Genomic DNA, 7,347 nt, shown 5'->3' with positions numbered 1-7,347 from the left:
ACCGTCTGTGGAAATGAATTGAGAGGGCTGTGATGCAAACTCCCTTATCGAGGTTGCGTTGTGTGCGTGGCATCAATTTCATTATCTCCCGTTTCCTACTTCTAATGTAATGGCCAGCCTTTTCCTGTTACCCAAGGGTAGCAATTTCCACCTTAGAGAACATATTTCTTACATATCCTTTGGTAATCATGGACACCTTAATGATTTCCCCTTCTTCTCGCTACAAGAGCCTCCTGTTTTTTTCAAGTAAAAATGCCAGACTCTCTTCTCCTTTGCAGGCAGGAAGCCTGTGGCCAAAGCCCTGCTCAGCAATCTGGGATTGCACATCTCACGTGGCAACGGAAACTGAAGTGGACTTTAAATGCCAGAGAGGAACCACTTCTCGGGCTGCCATCAGGCTACCAAACCTTTGGGGAAATGCAGGTCAGTACCAATTTCTGAGCGACAGGTCACCATGAGAAAGAAGTGTGCTTCCCGAGTAAATGTAAATCACATTTCGAAGAGCAGCGAGACTCTTTCATCCTCTCCAGACAGCAGACTTGCTGAAGTAGACATCGACTGCCTGCCCTCTCTGAATATTGGCACAAAGGTGAGGCAGCTTTCCACAGTGCCACTAGGCAGTGAGGGTTCAAGTTAGGTGTGCTCAGAACTCCAAGGCTCAGGAAGAACCCCGGAGCTGAGAGTTGAGATCCAGAGGCCAGAGGGTGGCTGACTTCAACTGCAGAAAGGAGCTGCAACCACACCGCAGACTTGTCACTGGAGCAGTCTGAATGCTTTAGAAAAGACCATGTTATTCCTGCAAGATCCTAGAGATAAAGAAGCTGAAGATTGGCTAGAGGAAGGACTCAGACAGACTGAAGGGAAGGGCTGATGAGGACCATAGGTGGCACACACTAGCCAAGACACTGAGCGTACCTGATCTCCATCCTCACGAGAACCTGAGAACTAAGTAGTATCCCTATTCTACTGAAATAAAACTCAGGCTCACAGAGGTTAAGAGATTTGCCCAAGGTCATGAAGCTGACACTGGAGGAAATTGAGATCCAAGCTCAACAGTGTTAACCTCTAAGCCCGTGATTTTATCACTAGAGTTTCTCAACACTCAAGGTCCACAGACAAGTGGCACCTGTACCACCTGGGAGCTTATTAGAAATGCAAACACTTGACTCACCTCAACCCTGCAGAATCAGAATCTGTATTTTGTCAAGATTCCCAAGTAATAAACATATGTTCTACCTTCTTGTGGATGGTCCTTGAGCATTTGGGGGTCAAGATTCAGCATCCCAGTCAGCTGATGTTACATTCCCAGGTCAGGAAGAGGCTGGGAGCCTTTGAAGTGAAAACCCTAGGAAACACGATAAACAATGATGTCCTGTCACAAGGAACTAGTACTCTATTGCAATGATAAAACAAAAAAGAAAAGGTTGATGGGGTCTTTTATGAAAGACAGACTAGTAGATGTTCTGCTTCTAATTGTTTTTGAGTTTATAAGCTTTCATTTATCTATCTATCCAGTATTACTGAGGATCTTAAAGTCTTGGAAGGACATAGGTTGTTGAATCAGACTATTGCCTCATTTTGTCTACTTGTTCAATACAGAGGAGTTAAAATTGCATGTTCTTAAAATCAAGATAAACTTCTAAGATTCAGTTATCAGAATTCTCAAGTAATGGAGAAAGGGACCACTCTGCAGTGGTCTTTAGGAAAAGTGGTGTCTCTTAAATCAAAGCAAGAGAGCAAGACCACACAGAAATCAAACGAAGGGACAGTAGTACAATCAGCAGTAGTTTACCTGAAGAGAGAGCACCAGAAGGAAAATGACTTCAAAAGAGGGGGAGTGGATAGGAGAAACATGAGTGAGTACCTGTCAGCAGTGACCCAAAAGTGAAATCCGGGACTGGGCAGGATTAGCATTCAAGATACTTGAATAGTACAAAGAATTACTGGGAGTTTTCACAGGATCCTCAAATACCATCCTGTGTTCTAATGAAATCCTAATGATTATTGATTTGGAAGTGGTATCCTTGATAACATAAACAAATATCGCTAGAAATAAATGTTATGGTAAATTAACAAAAGGATTTTAAAAAATATAATTTGGCATCTGTGAGTTTGACTATCATGAGTTCATTTCTGAGAATGCAGTCAGTTCAAGACGCCTTAACAAAACTGATTCTCTCCAACTCTGAACAATCTAAGGTCCTTGCCCTGGAAACTTTACCAAACTACTAAGTGGTCCAGTGTGGTTATCAACTGGTTTCCTTTCTGACAGCGCTGAACCTTCCCACCTTGTATCTTGCCTACTACTTTCTTACAGTCCAGTTAAAAGAGCTCCTGTACCCAAATGCTCACTCCCTATCCCATACTTAGCTCTTGAATCAATTTTGACTGAGGTTGCAAGCACTTGAAAGTTCTGCAACCATCTCCTTGTCTCCATTCAACAGGTGGAATTCAATCCCATTACTCTTCTTATCAGACTGGACAGGAAGCACCTGTTCTGGTTCCCATTCACCAACTCTCTGTCCTGCATGTCCTAGTCTGTGAACAACGACTTTGAGTTTCTCAGTCTTCATGCAGTCCTCCAAACTCCTTGCTTGGGTTAGGACTCCTGCCTCTGAATTGTGAAGTCCAGCTTCTGAACACCTCACCAAGTGGCTAGGACCCAGGTTCCAGGAACCAATTGTCCAGGTTTTTCCTTTCATCTGGCATTATTTACCTGACATGGTCTATGATCCATATATGCCGGGATCTCATCACCTCCTTCCTACTTCACTTCCACTCCCAGAGCTGATAGATTTTAGTGACCCCTGACTGAGATTTATGTGCTCTTTGATGCCTTTGCCCCAGCCTCCCTGACTCCTGACAGCATCCTCAGCCTTGTAGTTTCCTCCAACCCATGTTTTCTTATCCTGGTGGAAAGACTAAGCACCACCTAGGGCTGCCTTTTTACTGCTTTACTTGTCTGGAGTTGGAGTTCCTTCTGTGAATGGCACATGTCTATCTCAAGACAGAAGAGCCCAAATGAGTGCCCAGAGTGAGTCAAGTGAATTAATGACAATTTCATGAAGAAAAATTTGACATACGTCATGAAGTTGACTTAGAAAAGAGTAGAGGAGAACCTCCAAATAAAGGAAGTGAGGTAACACTGGCAGGGACTGAGCAATCACTAAACTGTCTTTCTTTTTTCCAGAAAGATAAAAGGAGGTTAGCATGTGGGGAGACACCTTGATGGCAAGTGGGGAGAGGTGTATCTTCTCAAAGCACTTAGCCCTTCTCTCAGTGTGAAGAAGTAGCAGAGGCAACCTTCCTCTAGTACTAGCAGTGAACATTCATGTGCAGCTAGTCAAAAGAAAATTAAATAACCAAAGTTGAGATGTCATGCTTTAAACTTACGTCAGAGCTACTGTGAAAATGGAAAATAAGTAATCTCTGATGAGAAATCAATTTGCATGTACTAGTTCACTTTTTAATCCAGCACAATTTGGACTGTAGACTTGAGTCACCTTAGAGCACCTTTATGAATCATTTCATAATTCTCATTAAATATTCACAAGCAAATTTATGCTTAATCATATACACACAGATGCATATATACAAATACCTATCATGTGTATATGTGTGTGTGAATGCACACAATTTCCTGGGGGGAAAATTAAGTGAATAATGCCACGTGGTCACAACCTCAAAAAAATGTTAGGGATATTAGCATTTCACTTCTCAGTTATTAGTTCCAGTTAATGATTAGAAAAGAAATCCCTAACATTTACTTTAATCTGTCTTTAGTCAAGCATAATGAGATCATCTTGTGTTATTTTTAATAGGTTTTTTTATAAATAGTCTCTTAAATATAGAAAAACAAAAGGGGTAAGAAAAAGTCAAGTCTATTCAAAGGTGCATTTCATCCTTGATACCAGAATTACAGTAGGTCCTGCACAGCTACAAATCTTAGCTCCTATCTCTTTAGTCAATTAAATAAGTTAATAAATGGGATAAAAATGGGTAAATAGGAAATATAATATACCTTTTCCTGCTCCATCTGCACTGTCATGTCATTTGAAACAGTTTCTCTAGTTAGTTAGGAGCCTCGTAGTACTTCCAACCTGCTTCTTGTCTCTTATGCATTCTCAAGTTCCTATTGACACCAAAGACACACAAGAAAACAGCTCAATATCTCTTATAAATATAGATGTAAAAACTTTCAACAAAATATCAGCAAGCCAAATTCAGCAACATATAACACAAATTATACACCATGTTTATTTATGACAAGTGGGACTTATCCTAGGAATTCAAGGTTGGTTTAACATCTGAAAATCAATTAATGCAATACTCCATTTTGAGAGTATAAAAGATAAACATCATATGATCACCTAAAATTAATGTAGGAAAAGCATTTGACAAAAATACAACCTTTTCATGATAAAAAACACAAAAGAAGCTGTGAGTAAATGGGAACTTCCTGAGCCTAATAAAAGGTATCTCTGAAAAACTCATGGCTAATTTAATTTAATAGAAAACAACTAAATGGTTTCTCCCTAAGATCAGGAACAAGACAAAAATTTCCATTCTCACCACTTCTAGTCCATATTGTCCTGAAAGTTCCAGCTTGAGAAATGTCAAGAAAAGGAAATAAAAGGTCTTTAGATTGGAAAGGAGGAAGTAAAACTATCTTTATTTGCAGATGACATGATCTTATATGTAGAGAATATCTCAAAGAGCACACTAAAAAATTAGAATTAATAAATGCATTTATCAAGGTTGTAGAATACATCAATATGCAAAAATCTCTTATAAATGTATACACTAGCAATGAATAGTTTGTAAACAAAATCTTTAAAAACAGCAATTCCATTTGTAATAGCATTCAAAAGAATACAATACTTAGGAATAAATTTAACCAGTGAGACCTAATATTTTTACACTGAAAACTACAAAACACTGCTGAAGAAATTAAAGATACATAAATAAATGGTAAAACATTGGTGGGTTTTAAAATGTGTTCATGGATTGAAAGATTTACTATTACTAAAATGGCAATATTCTTCAAAGTGATCTCTAGATTCAATGAAATCCCTATCGAAATCCCAACAGGCTTTTTTGCAGAAAAAGAAAAGTTAATCCTAAAACCCATATGGAACTGCAAGGGACCTTGAGTAGCCAAAACAATCTGAAGAGGAAGAACAGAGTTGAAGCACTCCACTTTCCAAAGCGACTACAAAGTTACACTGTGGTACTGGCATAAGTATAAACATATTTTCAAAGCGACTACAAAGTTACACTGTGGTACTGGCATAAGTATAAACATATGGATCAATTAAATAGAACTGAGATCAAAAATATATCCATGCATCTATGGTCAATTGGCTGTTTGATGCAGTATCAAGACCATTTGGTAAAGAACAGTCTTTTCAACAAATGGTGCTGGGACAACTGGATATTCACATGTAAAAGAATGAAATTGTTCCTTACCTCACAAAATATACAAATATTGACTCAAAATGAATCAATGATCTGAGAACTAAAACAATAAAACTCTTAGAAGAAAATGTATGAGTGAATCGTTAGGGCCTTGGATTTGGCAAAGACCTCTTAAGTATGACACCAAAAGTATGAGCAACATAAAACAAAGAGATACATTGAACATAGTCAAAATCAAAAACTTTTGCCCATCAAATGATATAATCAAAAGAGTGGCAAAGCAACAGAGAGAATGGGACAAAATATTTCTGAATATTTAGATCTGGTAAAGGCCCAGTACCCAGAATATATAAAGAACGCTTACAACTCAATAAAAACAACAACAACAACAAAATTTTTAAATGTGCAAAAGACTTGAATGGACCTTTTTCCAAAGACAATATGCAAATGACCAATAAACATATGAAAAGATAGTCAACATCATTAGTCATTAAGTAAATTCAAATTAAAACCACAACAAGACACCACTTTGTACACACACACCAGGATGCATAAAATTTTTTTAAAGAGGAAAAATAACAAGCATTGGAAAAAATGTGAAGAAAATAGAACCCTCATACACTGTTGGTAAAAATATCAGATGGTGTAACTTCTGTGAAAAATAGTTGACTGTTGTTCAACATTTTAAATATAGATTATCATTTGACCCAGCAATTCCACTCCCAGGTATAGACCTGTAAGTATTCAAAATAAGTGGGTAACCAAAAACTTACACACAAATGTTCATAGTGGCAACCACTCAAATGTCTATCAACAGATAAATAGATAAACAAATGTGGTATATCCATTCAATGAAATTTTAATCAGTTATAAAATAAATGATACATGATTAAAACATGCTACAAAACCATTATGCTAAGTGAATGAAGTCAGACACAAAAAAGTTATATATTGTATAATTCCATTTGTATTAAATATCCAGAATAGGAAAATCCACAGAGATAGAAAGCAGATTTGAGGTTGCCAGGGCTTGGGAACAAGGTTAAAGGGGTGCAGGTTTTTAAAAAATTCTGAAACTAGATAATGGTGATTGATGGTTGCAAAATATTTTGAACATACTAAGGCCGCTGAATTATACATTTTTAAATGACTAAAATAATAAGTTTTATGTTATGTGTATTTTGCCAACATTTTTTAAAAGGGTACTTTTAAAAAGTGTAAAATTACTTAGAGTCTATAATACTGAGTGATTTATCACAGAAACAAAGGACTGAGTACCACATGTTCTCACTTATAAACAGGCCTTGAAAAATTATCATAATACTATATGAAAGAGGTTGACAGTAGTGGGAAACTGCTAGGGGAGGGGGGCACATCTCATCCACAAGGGTACCTTCATAATGAACATTTGTATACCTAACTCTGAATTGTACCCCACACTCTTTAAAATAAAAAATATAAAATAATGTTGATTGAGAAAAAAAGTGTATAATTGTTTAAAAGTATAAAAAGTGTGTCATACTTTAATTATGCCTCATAATATGCTTACACATGCCTGGAAATTATATTTTATAACAAACATTTTGGAACTCAAGGGATGACATTATTGCTGATTTATAGAAGAAAAGAGATACAAGTGCAGTGTCTTTCTTAGAACCTAAATCTACACCTGAAACAGTAGAAACTTAAAAGATAAATAAATACATGAACAAACGAGATTCAGTTACTGAGATTCTACACTTACGTAACGGGTAAATTGAAGGTAGTCTCTCTCGTTTCTGCCACTCACATTCACTCCACTAGACCATGCAGTCTGCCAGAAACATAGTCCTTGTATTATTTTTTCTGTACTTCAAGGAATTATTAATAATTTAGAAAAATAAACACTGCACATTCATCATTCTCCATTAGTTTAGGCAGCATAAAACA

The sequence above is a fragment of the Carlito syrichta genome, unplaced genomic scaffold (genome assembly GCF_000164805.1).
Source record: "Carlito syrichta isolate Samal-C Ts95f unplaced genomic scaffold, Tarsius_syrichta-2.0.1 Scaffold302263, whole genome shotgun sequence".
NCBI classification, from domain to species: Eukaryota; Metazoa; Chordata; class Mammalia; order Primates; family Tarsiidae; genus Carlito; species Carlito syrichta.
Note: the sequence above shows the minus strand (reverse complement) of the source record.